Source organism: Neofelis nebulosa, chromosome 1 (genome assembly GCF_028018385.1).
Source record: "Neofelis nebulosa isolate mNeoNeb1 chromosome 1, mNeoNeb1.pri, whole genome shotgun sequence".
NCBI classification, from domain to species: Eukaryota; Metazoa; Chordata; class Mammalia; order Carnivora; family Felidae; genus Neofelis; species Neofelis nebulosa.
The window spans coordinates 109931571-109946495 of record NC_080782.1 but is presented as its reverse complement, the minus strand read 5'-3'; positions in this window follow the sequence as shown (position 1 = coordinate 109946495).

Genomic DNA, 14925 nt, shown 5'->3' with positions numbered 1-14925 from the left:
TCTTCCGGGCCTGACTCAGCTGGCTCAGCTGGCCTCAGCTGGTGGAAGCGGTGGTTGTTAGACTGTTGGACAGGACCACGGGGGCAACTAGCTAAGTGTCTTCTGTCATCCAGTAGGTGGGTCTGGGTGTCTTCACATGCTGGAAGTCCCAGGTCCTTAGGAGTAGCAAGAGAGTGAGTCCTGACAGGCCCATGCTTTTCAAGTCTCTGTATGACGTTTGCTAACACCCCATTAAGAAAATCAGGTCTTATGGCCAAAGCAGGCATATATTAAAGTAAGATGAGGAAATAAGGTAAAAATACATTTAAAGTTTTTAGTGTTTATTATTTTTGAGAGAGAGAGAGAGAGAGAGACAGAGAGAGTACGAGTGGGGGAGGGGCACAGAGAGAAGGAGACACAGAATCCAAAGCAGGCTCTGGGCTCTGAACTCTGAGCTGTCAGCACAGAGCCCAGCGTGGGGCTCGAACTCCCGAACTGTGAGATGATGACCTGAGCTGAAGTTGGATGCTTAACTGACTGTGCCACCCAGGCACCCCAAAAATATATTTAAAAGTAAACAAAAAATAACGTTTCTCCAACCACAAAGCAAGCTCTTAATGGCAATAGCTTATCTTCAGCCCCCAGAGAAGTACCTGGACTGAGTAAGAGTCAATAAATGTCTGTTAGCTGAAACACTTCCAGGACAGTGGATTTGGCCACCTTTATGGGAATGGAGAGGCAGAACCATGAACACATAAACCAAACTCCTGCCCTGAGACCTAAAGGCAGGAGGGCTCTGGGGTTGGAGGTTTGGGAGAAAGGCATGAGCAGAAGCCAGGGAAACTCAGTCATCAGATCTTTTTATTTGCTGGATGATAGAAACTTCCAGATTGTGACTGTGTCCTTTCCTTCAACTGAGGAATGATTCAATTGTCAGGATTCAGCCGATTATTACGGGATTCACTGGCATTGTAATGAAAGCAGCCTTTTTTTTTCCTCCCCTGGGAGGAGAGCATGCTACATTTCTAGGATTTAGAGGCTTAGAGAAAAATAGCTACTGGATTTGCAATTGCTTTCTCTTTACAGTATCATTTAGCCTTGATATAAATCACTGCAATCTTGCTTCGAAGCCCCAGAAATGATGATGTGAGGCTGTTCTCCTCTCCTTTATTCTCACTTTTGTTTTTGTTTCATTTCATTGCAAGTTTTGGATTTGTGGACCTCAGGGAGCCCTGAGTATATAAGGCAGGGTTGAACCGTGACTTCCTGTGTGCAAACCTCACTCCTGGTACCAAAATCTGTATTAGTCAGAGTTCAGCCAGGGAAGCAGAACCACATGTAGGAGATTTACAGCTATGTATTTATGCATCTGTATATCTGTTTATCCCTATATTTGTATCTATATTCTTCATAGCTGTATATCTATTCATCTATCATTCATTCATCTCTTTCTATTATCTATCTATCTATGTATCTATCATCTATCAATTAGCTAATTATCTATCTATTCATCTTCTTATTACAAGAAATTAGCCAGTGTAATTGGAACTGGCAGAACAAGTCTGAAATCCATCAGGCAGGACCCCAGGGCCTGGAAGATCCTGGACAAGTTGGAACCCACAGCATGAGCTGATGCTACTATACAAAGGAAGCTTTCTTCTCTTTTTGTGAAAGACTTAGTCCTGCTTTGAAGGCCTTCCAGCTGATTGGTCAGATCCACCTGGATTCTTCAGGATAATCTTCCTTATTGGAAGATCAATTGATTAGAGACTTCAGTTATATCCAAAAAATGCTTTCCCAGCAACACCTAGATTAAAGTTTGACTGAGTAGCGGGGACTTTAACACAGCCAAGTTGACACATCAGAAAAGCCATCCCACTGGGCTTGGATTATTTGGGTTCTTTTTCAGATTTTGATAAAATATGGGTAGCTCTGTGGAGGCCTCATTGGGCAGGAAGGGCCCCCATTATCTGGAGATATGAGAGTTGAAAGGCACAAGAAAACTGAATGGAGGCATCACCAACACCCAGCAGTTTGGTTGAGAGTTGGCCCACCCAATCCATAACACAGAAGTTTCAGGTAGTTTTGCTGACTCACATTTTTTTCCCATCCTTCTTCAAAAAACAGTTATAGCAATATCTATGGCCAGTCAAATCTATGTTATTTTTTTCAAGATTTTTTTTTAAGTAATCTCTACACCTAACCTGGGCTTGAATTTACAACCCAGAGATTAAGAATCGCAGGCTCTACCGACTGAGCCAGCCAGAGCCCCCAGGTCCATGTTATTATCGTGCGCTTATTTCAAAAGGGAAATTGGTCGTGAGCACAGCTCTTCCTTCTCAGCCTGTAGCTTCCAGAAATAAGTATAAATAAATGCTGGTATGGGACTTTTTTGGCAAAGCCATTCCAGGATTTCCTTAGGGGACAGGAAGAGAGTTGAAGTTCTCAGAAGGTAACCTTAGAGCAAAGTAAGCATCCAGCTTGGCTGGGTGAGGCCACCAAGCCTCGCAGAGGGTCATTCTGCATTTGTAGCAGAGTCTGCTGCTTTGAAGTGTGGTTATGAGCTAGTCATTGGGGAGTGCCCTTTAAACCATATGGCCCTATGGGTCACCTGGGTGGCTCAGTCAGTTGAGCGTCCGACTTTGGCTCAGGTCATGATCTCATAGTTCGTGAGTTCGAGCCCCGCGTCGGCCTCTGTGCTGATGGCTCAGGGCCTAGAGTCTGCTTTGGATTCTGTGTCTCCCTCTCTGCTCCTCCCCAGCTCACACTCTGTCTCTCTCTCAAAAATAAATAAAGATTAAAAAAATTATTTTAACTATATGGCCCTGTATTCACATCTGCAGTCCCTGCAGGCCCTGCAGTCATGTTACTGAATGAAAGTTCTTTGGAAGATCACGAGAAAATATTTTTTTCAGAATCAAATGTGAAAACCCATAAAACAAAATTAAAAAACATCTCAAAGGTGGAGCAGTTGAAAAGAGCTTCGGTTCTTGATTGAAAACAAAAGTTCAGGAGAGCTCTTCAGGATGAGAAAGAATGGTGAAAAGCCACCGAACTTCTCTAACGTTGGAAGTAGATCAGCTGACTTGGGGCATTTGTTACAAGGTATTTACAAAATAGTTGTTTCACTTTTTGGAGACCACTCGTGCTGAAGCACTGCACAAAGGCTTAAGTGATATCTCAATTTATTTACACTGCTATTATTTAGGAAGCCTAACCTGTGCAATGCCAAGGCTGGTGCTGTCTTCTGGGCCCAGCGTCCTGACAGTAAATGTGGCCAAAGTGGATCCTTGCTTCAAAAGAAGTCTTCCCTGGTATCTCTAAGATTCATGATATGATGTCTGTGTCTGTGCCTGTGCTGTTCCCTAAGCAGAAGGCCAGAGAGCCTCTGCCCACTTATGGAGGCTGCTCTCTTCCTTCCGGAAGCTCTAAGCCTTGAGAGTGGAAGTCCATTGGGGGAATGGTCAGGGGGAACTCCTGCTATTGAATTCCTTTTAAGAACAGAAAGTGTATACAGAGGGGCCCTCTCACTTCCAAGGGGCTCTGGTGTACTCAGTCTCTGAATTTCTTATTTCTGTTCATGAAACTCTTGGTATCATGGATCTCTCCAAATCCCATGGATTTGGGATGTCACTGGAAAGTGCAGAGGTGGACCCACCTGTTCATCGGCATCCTTGACAGTGTCTGAACAATGCTCCTGTCTTACTGGCTCCGGTGTCTGGAGAGAGGACAGGGTGGCCTCCTGCCCCATGAAGGCTGAAGGCCCTGGAGGCTGTGTTGATACTTTCTTCCCCCAGGTGGCCTTGACACTCAGAAATGTGCACCTGTTATGTCTGAATACGGTCAAGGTGAAAAGGCATCACGTGGATTTCAGAAGGCTAACTGTTGTGCTAGTGGGGTACCTACAACTAGACTCATGGATTCACTGGAAACCTAGAATTGGAAGAGCCTTGGAGGTCATCTAGTCCAATTTCCTCTCATACCAGTGAGGAGACAGAGAGGTAAAGTGATGGGTCGGGGGTGCCTAGCAACAGAGAGCAGAGCAAGGACAGGAATCCGGGTTTCATTGGTCTAATTCTGGGGTTCCTGCTCACTGTGCCACCATGCTGCATTATTTGTGTTCACTTTCCATTGTTGTCACTGTGTTAATAACATAGAATTTTTAAGGCAGATTGTTCCTACTTCTTGTTCTGCCCAAAGCCTGTGGGACACACGTTGTAGGCCATTACAGATATATTTGTTTTCTGCCCCGGGTGCCCGCTACAGAAGTTACTAAATCTGTTGCTTTGAGGCTAATGCTAAGCCATGGGATTATCTTTTTGGTGAATCCAATGACTCCATTCCTTGGGTGCAGGGCTAACTTGGGTGGCTGGAAATAGTGATGATGACCACAGTGATGGTCCAGTGAGGCGTACGATGGAGCACCAGGTTCCACTAGCCTCACAGCATGAAAGTAAAAAGCCATGTCTTGTTTGTGCTTGAGGCAGTATGTCCAGTATTACTGTCTTCTGTTTGTCAGCACGCCAGAGATTGGACCAAATGCTATTGACAGAGCACGTTAAAGTCTTCAACTATAAATTCAACCTATATATAGTATTCTTTTTGCTCAGTTTTAGCCACATATGATAACAATTTTTTCCACCTCACACAGACTGAAATCTAGTCAAAGAAATTCAATGACCTAAGACACTTATTTCTTCTATAAGTAATCCAGACAATGATGGTACTATTGCTTGGGATTTATGTAGTGCTTTTCTTTCAAAAAGCCCTAAGTGCTTTTAAGTAGACCTGTTCACCTTCAAACACCCCTGAGAGGGATTACTGTCAACAGAATGTTTTCCTGCAGGAGGAAGTGAAACAAAGAGATATTGTCTGAAATCACAGGAGGTCAACCACAGTTCCGGGATGAGCTTCCAGAAGTCTGCGTACCAGGCCAATAAACACTGTGTCACTGATGTCTCCACCTTGAACGAGGTTGGCAAATATATGGCCCTGGGTGCTGCTGTGCCTCTGCTGATCTGTCATGGTGTTCTTTTACATTAAGGCGCTTTGTAGCCTCAGAATCTTCCCCAGCAGTGCAGGCCAAGCCATGAATTCCATCAGTGTTTGCAGCAGATAGGATTGCCATGTATGATCCAGAGGTTGGGCTAAAATGTTAGCAGGTATTGTCTTCTTCCTGAAGTGGCTCTGCATCACAATCCCGGCGTGGCTCTTGAAAGGTAACATCATTCTGACCTGAAACCTTGCTGGAAACTGTCATGGAAAATAGAATGATATGGGGCAGATTGGCAGGGGAACCAGATTAAGCAGGACTTTGTAGCTCCTATAAAATGAGTGAGGTCAGGATTGAAGTGGGAGTTACCCCCACTGGTTCAAGTGAGCTCAGACATTTTCTATTGCTGTTGTCAAACACTTTGGGTTGTGTGTGAGGGTCAAGTCCCTTGTGTCAGCTTTCATGTTGGGCTGAAGCTGTGCAAAATCGGTAAAAGCAAAGTTTTCTCTTTTTTTTGTTAGACAGTCATCCTGGAGACCTCAGAGGTCAGGGTTGAGCAGGAAATCCAGGAAGTGTAACCACCCCATGTGCCCCTCAGGAAGGGAAGGAGTGAGTTTGCTGATTTCACAAAGAGGAAAGCAGCGAAGATTTGCTCAAATCAAGGATATAATTAGCTGACAAGTTTTCTTGAGAGAGGCAAGTTCCCCTTCAACAGATTTTGTATTCCTGATTTTAGAAGATGGCAGAAGAAAGTCAAGATCGTTTGAAAAGGACTAATTATAACAGCTTCACCTTTGAATTGACACTAAGTGGGTGGCAGAGGTGGAAACACCCTTATAGCTTCAATATTTTCAGGTCTGTAATATGGCAAAGGGGAGTGAACATATTTTTAGCACTTAGCATGTTGACAGCCACTGGTTTTAAAATAAGTACAGATTGCGAGTCCCACTGGTCTCTTGATGTCTAAGACAAGAGCTTTTCAAGTTATCTAAACAGCCTTTGGCTTTTCCTCAGGGCCTCTCTATGAAAACCTGTAAGGGAAATGAAGCTTCTTACTCTTTTATGATGTGCCAAGCCCTGCAACATTCTATGAATCTTGTTCTATTCCAGGTCATCTGTTTTCTCCCATTATCACCAGTAACCCACTCTCACCTCATGGTTCCTCTGTGGTCCTACCTCTTTTCTTTCCTATGTGTTCTCTCTCCAGCCCCTCTATTGTCACCACCTACCTGATGCCTATGCTCCATTTTCTTGGGTTCTTGGATTTCTGTGACACCACTGATGGCTTGCTGTGTTCCACCCTCTAGAGCATGGCTCCATGTCAACCCTGGGCTTGTGGACACATGGAGGTGGACAGATTCTGCCCAGTAGAGGTTTTAGCGAGCTGTTATTTTGGGGACTTCTCCAAATGTTGGTGATTGCCCTCATCCTTCACCAAACTGGGCTAGTCCTCCCTTCTTTCAGTCCAGACTATAGCTCACACATTTAAGGCACAAGGACCCCTAACAAGTACAGGAATACTCTGGAGATACTGAGGATTTTGTCCCAGGCCACTGCAACAAAGCGAATATTGCCATCAAGCAAGTCAAATGAATTTGTTGGCTTCCCAGAGCATATAAAATTTATGTTTACACTATCTTATGTAGTCCATTAAGTGTGTAATACCGTTTTGTCTACAAAAATGTACATTCCTTAATTTAAAAATACTTTGCTGCTAATAAAAAGCTAACCATCATATGAGTTTTCAGTGAGTCATAATCATTGATCACGGATAACAAATATAATAATAATAATGAAAAAGTTTGAAATGTTGTGAGAATTTACAACATGTGACACAGAGCGAGCAAATTCGCTAGGAAAAATGGCGCGGGTAGATTTGCTTGATGCAGGGTTGCCGCAAACCTTCACTTTGTAAAAAATGCAGTTATCTGTGAAGCGCAGTAAAGCCAAGTGCCACACCCAGAAGTGTGCCTGTAGTGCCTTGGCTACCCTTAAATGGTGAAAAAGGTTGGAAGCAATCGCATGCTGGCCCTTCTACTCTGTAATTTCATGGTGAGTAATTGGACGTGTTTCTGCTCAAAATAGGGGCTCATTGAGCACTTTCTGCACAGTTAGACTTCACGACCACTGTCAGGTGGTGATCTATCATGGCTCCAACACTTCTCCTTCCAGAAAAGAAACCTCATGTTTGCTCTGTGAGGTCCCTAAACAATACCGGAGTGGGAATGGGTGAGAGTAAGCTGACTGATGCCATCTTTTTTCTTTTATCTTTGCTTAGAAGCTTCCAAATGGAGATTTTCTTTAAGGAAACTGTTATACAATGGAATATTACTCAGTGATCAAAAAGAATGAAGTCTTGCCATTTGGAACAACATGGATGGAACTCGAATGTGTAATGCTAAGCAAAATAAGTCAGTCAGAGAAAGACAGATATCATATGATTTCTCTCATATGTGGAATATTTTTTTTATTTTTTTTATTATTATTTTAACGTTTATTTATTTTTGAGACAGAGAGAGACAGAGCATGAATGGGGGAGGGTCAGCGAGAGGGAGACACAGAATCTGAAACAGGCTCCAGGCTCTGAGCTGTCAGCACAGAGCCCGACGCGGGGCTCGAACTCACGGACCGTGAGATCATGACCTGAGCCGAAGTCGGCTGCTTAACCGACTGAGCCACCCAGGCGCCCCTCTCATATGTGGAATTTAAGAAACCTAACATAAACATAGGGGAAGGGGAGGAAAAATAAGGTAAAAACAGAGAGGGAGGCAAACCATAAGAGACTCTTAAATACAGAGAACAAACTGAAGAAGGTTGCTGGAGGAGAGGAGGGTGGGGGGATGGGCTAAATGGGTGATGGGCATTAAGGAGGACCCTTGTTGGGATGAGTACTGGGTGTTATATGGAAGTGATGAATCACTCAGTTCTATTCCTGAAACCAATACTACACTGTATGTTAACTAACTTGGATTGAAATAAAATTTAAAAAGTAAAAATACAAATAAAATAAAAAAAATAAATTCCATCAAAAAAAACCACCTGTTATTAAATGCTTGAATAAAACTTTAAAATAGCTATAGCATATAAAGGATTCCAATGGCATTTGTCACTGTGTATTGTAGAAGGTAAAGCTTTTGACCAGAAGTCAGGGGACTTTGCTTCTTTAAGACCTAACTCACCCACTATTCAGCTGTGTGATTCTAAGAAAGTTACTTAAACGCTCTGTTTCATTATTCATTAGGTGCTAACCCCTAAACACATTAATTTCCTGGACCCTCTATGGTAGACTGAATAATGTGCCCTCAAGAGATATTTTAATCCCCTGAACCTGTGAACACTACCTTGTATGACAAAAGGTTGAATATCATCTTATATGGCAAAAGATGTGATTAAAGTAAGGATTCTGAGATGGAGAAATTATCGTGGATAATCAGGGTGGGCCAAAAATGCAATCACATGTATCCTTGTAAGAGAGAATCAGAGGGAGATTTTATTATACAGAAGAGAAGAGGGAGTGTGACCGTGAAGACAGACACAGTGGTGATGCGGCCACGGGGCAAGGAAGACAGAGCCACCAGGAGCTGGAAGAGGCAGGAGCAGAATCTCTCCTAGATCCTCCAGTGGGACTGTGGCCTTCTTCATACCTTGATTTCAGTCCCGTGAAACTGGTTTTGGACTTCTGGCCTCCACAATGGTGAGAGAATAAATTTTGATTTTCTCCCCCTGCAAAGACCCACTGAAGCTGGGTTGCTTGCTATGGGCTGCCCTTTCACTTCTCCCCAGCCTCATAGTTTTGCCTCTCCTCCAAATTGCTCACCTCCCTTTCTGACCCTCAAGGGCAGTAGCAGGGGGTGGGTGAAAAGAAAAGGCCAGGAAAATTCACACTTGACTAATACTGTCAGGAACTGGCATTTTGTTCTCGGGTCTGGTGGGTGTTTAAGGTGGACGCTTTCCTTAGCTATACTTTTTAGGCTCTTTAGAGACCTCCACTTCCTCTCCCGCTTCTGCTGGTGATCTCTCACCTGCAGTTTCTTTTAGTGAGGGTGATGTTCTCACTGTGGTTGGTTGCTTCCTCTTGCTCAGCCCGAGGCATTTGGTGGGACCCCTGGCATCTTTCTGCGCAGGACTACTTGCCTCTGTAGGCAGCCATCTTGGAGAGAATCTAAGAAGCCTTCCATTGGTTCCCTCACGTGAGTCACCTGCATCTAGTCCAAAAGAATGTGTTCAGGCAAATGTGCAGTGGCCTAACGCCCTCATCCTTTGCTCTGCCATTGAACCAGTCAGCCAGATTTTCCATGTGGGAGTCACAATGTCCCCTAAACTAGAAGACACATATCAGGCTCTCCAAGTGGTCTTATTGTGGTCTCTTTCCTTAGGCTTGAAGTGAGAAACCCCTGACAGGATGTCTGGACTCAGAGTAGCAATAACTGTCTCATAAATGTTTCCCCTAAATCTAACATTAGTCTTTTGTTTGAGAAGGCTGGATGTGAGACAGAAGAGGGGTTCATGGTTAAAAGGCAGAAAAACAGACTTTGATCACCCACTAATGTAAATCCTACATGATGATAGTCTCCCATCCACTTTTGAATGTGGCATTTTTAGTTCTGGTGCCCCAGCTGTAACTATTTCACATCTTCACATCTCTTTTTACCCGAGGGACCAAGTACTGGGGCCATTACTCTACAGTAAAGGTAGTTCTGTTCTATTCCTTCTGAATAGTAACATGTTCTAATAGTCTGTTACACTTGTGCTAAAAACTGTCCACCTTGGTCTTACGGAGGAACTTTTTCCAATGGAAATATATATATTTTTGATTTATAGTGCAGACCAAATGGACATTTGGGTTTGCTTTAAAATGTAATTTGGCAAGTCCATCAGTCCATTCACACAAATTGGACTTTGGAGAATTCATGGAAGAGCTGAAGCTGTCGCATGACGCATTTCTCCCCTTTCAAGGTAGCATGGTGAATGGAAGAGGCATAGGGACCGAGCTCAAATTTCTGCTGACCCTTCCTGGACATGTGACTTTGAGTAAGTTGAATAAACCTTTTGAACTTTAGTTTTACATATGTAAAATGGGATATTGAGTAAATTAACTTCGTATGTATCTGAAGCAATTGGCACAATTTCCAGGATGGAGTGAGCCCTCATTTGATTGAAGTTATCCCTATGATGGCATGCCGTTCACGGTGATAGGCAGTGCTGGTGAGGAGATGAGTAAGACTCAGACTGCCTGAGATGCGGAGGGGAAGACAGACAAGAAACCAGGAATGACAGCAGGCCTGATAGGTCCATGAGGAACCAGCCCCCAGCACAGGGGATCCCCACTGCCAGGAGACAAGGGGACTCCCTGATTTCTTGTGTGTGTTCTCATTGTCTGACAGCAGATGCCTCTTTTTTTCTAGCCTCTATGAGTAGAAAACAGAAGTCCTTTCTCCAAAAAGAGGTGGCTTGACTCAGTTTTGTACCCCTAAGGTGTTAAGCCGAAAGACCAGGTAAGTCTATTTGGGTTTCACAGGAGATATCATTTAAAATAGAGAAGGGTTCAAAATTGCCTTGAGAGCAATTGGTTTTTCTTTTTTCTTTTTTTTTAATATTTATTTTGGGGACAGTGTAGCTGGGGGAGGGGCAGAGAGAAGGGAAAAGAGGATCTGAAGTGGGCTCTGCGTTGACAGGCTGACAGCAGTGAGCCCAATGTGGGCCTTGAAGTCGTGAACCGCGAGATCATGACCTGAGCCGAAGTCTGACATTCAACCAACTGATCCACCCAGGTGTCCCAACAATGGGTTGTTCCTTAGGGAGTAAGGAGAAACTGCAGACCAATTCAATCATTCTTCCCTGGAGAAAAAGAAACAAGATAAGGAAGGAATTCCATAGACCTGCAAGGGAATAGGGAGCAGAGTGCTGCTTCTTCCGAAATTCCTTTCAAGGAAACAGCTCTGCTCCCTGTTTTTCATCTCCCTCCAATGCAGCCTTGATCCCCAGAGCTGCAAAACTTGAGCCCCAACTGTGTAGCCACAGGTTATAGGATCAGAGACAAATGCCTTTAGATATCTTTCTGTCGTTGGAAGGAGTTAAATTCTCACCTTGTCAGACAATGTGACAATAGCTGCTACAGACACTTGTACTTCAAAACCATCAAGGGAGGTATTGGCACTTCGGGGTGTTGAGAAAGTAGAGTCTTCTCTACAGGATATTTGCCAATAGATCCATCACATTTTGTCTTACCATATTTGGTGCGCAAGGAATGGCCAAGATGGAAACGAGACAAATGCCTCTGCAGTGTCCGTTCTCTTGAATCGAGTTCCATGTGGTAGCTGCTGAAGTGCAGACTTTATGAGGAAGGTCTGACTTCCCCAGGCTGTGTCAACACTGCTTCTCCATGACAACATGACACCTCACGACACTGTTCGCATGTCTTCCAGAGGAAGGAAGGGACAGAGCTGTACCTGCTCCTTTTCTCCACATTCTTCTCTCTTCGGCTCATCCCCCACACTCCTGCCAGGGAGGTCTTTCTGGGCACCAAAGCTCGTTCTAGGATATCTTGTCTGAAAGCCTCCATGGGCTGGCTTCCTCCCCTGCTTGCTAGAGGATGCCTCACTTCTCACCATGTACCCTACTCCAGCTGCTCTGAATGCATCCTGTTCTTGCGAGAGCCCCCACGTTCTTCTGTTGACATATGTTGCCTTCTCCCCTGCTTCTTGCCTAGTAAGTCCTGATGCATTCCATACCACAGCTCGGATGTCAACTCACCGTGAAGACTTCCTTGGCTCTTTCAGGATCCATGAGTCTCCCTTTCGGCTTCTACAGCCCTTGCACATGCCTCTTCGACAGTCCTTTCCATGTTGTTTTAAAAATGATTTTTTTTTTTATGTCTCCCACTCCAGACCTGGAGCTGTGTACCTGGCATCAGTATGTCCCAGTGAGAGGTTACTGATTTGAAGCATAACCAAGAGTGGGCTGGCATCGTTATGCTTTTCCTGACTTCCGTTATAAAGGTTTTGTCTCATATGACTGCTTGTGGTAGATCTGGCCTCACAGAGATGCTTTAATGATACCTGCGAGCACATATGATTAATATCCTCTCATTTTGTTATTTTGCACGTAAATTACCAAATGGGAAATGGGTGTTTTTTTATTCTGTCTTAGGGAGGCCTTAGACTTCATCAACATGTGTTGGGGGACTACTCAAGGCTAGCTTTGAGCTTTGGAAAGTCAGAAAGAACTATGAGAACAACTCAGGTCTTCTCAAAGAATTCAATTCTGTCTGGAGATAATAGGAGTTGAGTAAGTGCTGAATTGTGGGTAAAGAGACGTATCATGTGTACACAGTAGGTGCTCAATAAAGACTGGCCCACTGAGACCCATGTGAAATGGAAAGACAACTGATGAGAGATGGTTATTTATTTCCGTGTCTGAAATAACTCCAGCCCGTTAGATGTTCAGCTTGCTGTTTCATACAAAGAGAAAACCAGGTTCTACCGATTTTGAGGCTCAGGGGGAAATCTCAGAAAAAATTCAGAGAATTGCTTTAGTATCTCTCAGAGTCACCTGTCATGGAAAGGCATTTCTCACTTCTTTGAAGGAGACTGTTAAATTTTTATAGAATCTCTTCTTTGACGAACTCACAGTACCAAGCTTTATGTATGTAGCAAGGACATGATTTTATTTGCATATTTTAAATTTGTAATTCTCTTGAAAATGGATCAGGGACCAACATTTTCTATAATTTAATGTTTAGGACCAGGAACAGTTTTCCCTGGAGGACTTCATTAATCTCTGGGGATTACCCCATGAGGCCAGGATCAGACTCAGGCTTAGGAGGTGGGTCTGAGGACAGAGTATGCAGACGGTTGGCATGAAGGAGGCTGGAGAAAGCCTCACCTTCCTTCAGGGGTCCACAGGCTGAAGACCTGGGCCAGTCAGGGAACTGGAAGTTGGGAGGTCTAGACACTAAGCAGCGGGGACACAAAAGAAGAAAGAAATGGAAGGCTGTTCTGCTTCCCAAGGTGTTTGCAGCCCAGCAGGGAAGACAGACAGAGAAACAAGAGGTTGGAAGGCTTTGGATAGCCATAGGCTGATTCGAAAGCTGGTGTGGGTCTTAGGTCTGCTTCCACTTGTAATGCTCCAACTCTACCCCCTTCAGCCTACCTTACATACAGGGAGGCTCTATTGAGCTTTGGAGCAAAAGCCACAAGAGAAGCCCACTTAAGGGCTCAGGGATACTGATTTCCAAACAACCGAGTCGCCACACCTAACAAGTTTGAACAAAATGGTAAGACAGAAGGTGGAAAAATGGCTTCCCCCACCTACTGTGATGTGAACAAGTTAGGAAGGGTTGCTATAGTTGGAACTCTAGAAAAGCCTTAGATCAATAAAGGAAGGGTAAAGAAGAGCTCACCTGGGATGAATAGCTCATAGTCGTGTTTTTATTTATTTATTTATTTATTTATTTATTTATTTATTTTATTATATTTAAAATTGTATTTAGGCCCAAGTTACTTAACATATAGTGTAGTCATGGTTTCAGGAGTAGAATTTAGTGATTCATCACTTACATACAACACCCAGTGCTCATCCCGACACTGCCCTCCTTACTGCCCATCACCCATTTATCCCATCCCCCTACCCACTCCCCTCTCCAGCCACCCACAGTTTTTCTCTGTATTTAATAGTCTCTTAGGGTCTTAAGAGTCTCTTAGGTCCCTCTCTGTTTTTACCTTATTTTTCCTTCCCTTCCCCTATGTTAATCTGTTATGTTTGTTAAATTCCACATATGAGCGAAATCATATGGTATTTGTCTTCCTCTGTCACAGTCATCTTTTCTGTCAGCTTGTAACAACTGCAAATAAGAGGTCTCAGGGAGACCACCAGCACCCCGCTGACTCCCGGCTGTGTCTCTTCTTTCCCCGGCACATGACTTATTTCCCCCTCTGGACACCCTCAGAGCTCCTCGAAGCAGGTTTTGCCCCCTGGCCTCACAAAAGCTCTCCTGGAATGTAAACCCCAGCTGTTCCAGCCGCCCTGACCAGTCTAGCATCTTCTTGTGGCAGCCATGCAGTGACGCCTTCTTAGGTGTGAGTATCATGTTCTCTTATTCTGGTTGCATTTGTCTGGTTCAATGGATCTGAGGCCTGGCTTTGCATTAGAAACACCCAGCATCATAGGGGCACTCGTACCCCAATGTTTATAGCAGCACTCTCAACAATAGCCAAATTGTGGAAAGAGCCTAAATGTCCATCAACTGATGAATGGATAAAGAAATTGTGGTTTATATACACAATGGAGTACTACGTGGCAATGAGAAAGAATGAAATATGGCCCTTTGTAGCAACATGGATGGAACTGGAGAGTGTTATGCTCAGTGAAATAAGCCATACAGAGAAAGACAGATACCATATGGTTTCACTCTTATGTGGATCCTGAGAAACTTAACAGAAACCCATGGGGGAGGGGAAAGAAAAAAAAAAAGAGGTTAGAGTGGAAGAGAGCCAAAGCATAAGAGACTCTTAAAAACTGAGAACAAACTGAGGGCTGATGGGGGTGGAAGGGAGGGGAGGGTGGGTGATGGGTATTGAGGAGGGCACCTTTTGGGATGAGCACTGGGTGTCATATGGAAACCAATTTGACAATAAACTTCATATATTGGAAAAAAAAAAAAAAAGAAACACCCAGCATCTTTAAACAGGTACTGATGGCTGAGTCCCATCCACAGTAATGGGATGAGCATCTCTGGCAGTGGGGCCTAGTGATTCCGATGCATGGTGAGGGCCCAAAACTACCAGTCTTGATCCTTTCTCCTACCCCGTTAGATTATAAAGTCCTGGAGGCGGAGGCTTTGGTGGTGGTGTGATGGAGCCTTCTCTTTCCTTGACTCTCTTCATCAATGTCTGTGAACTCAGTACTCATGACTTGGTGCTGTGACTTCCCTGAAGGCTCGTTGGACCTGGGTG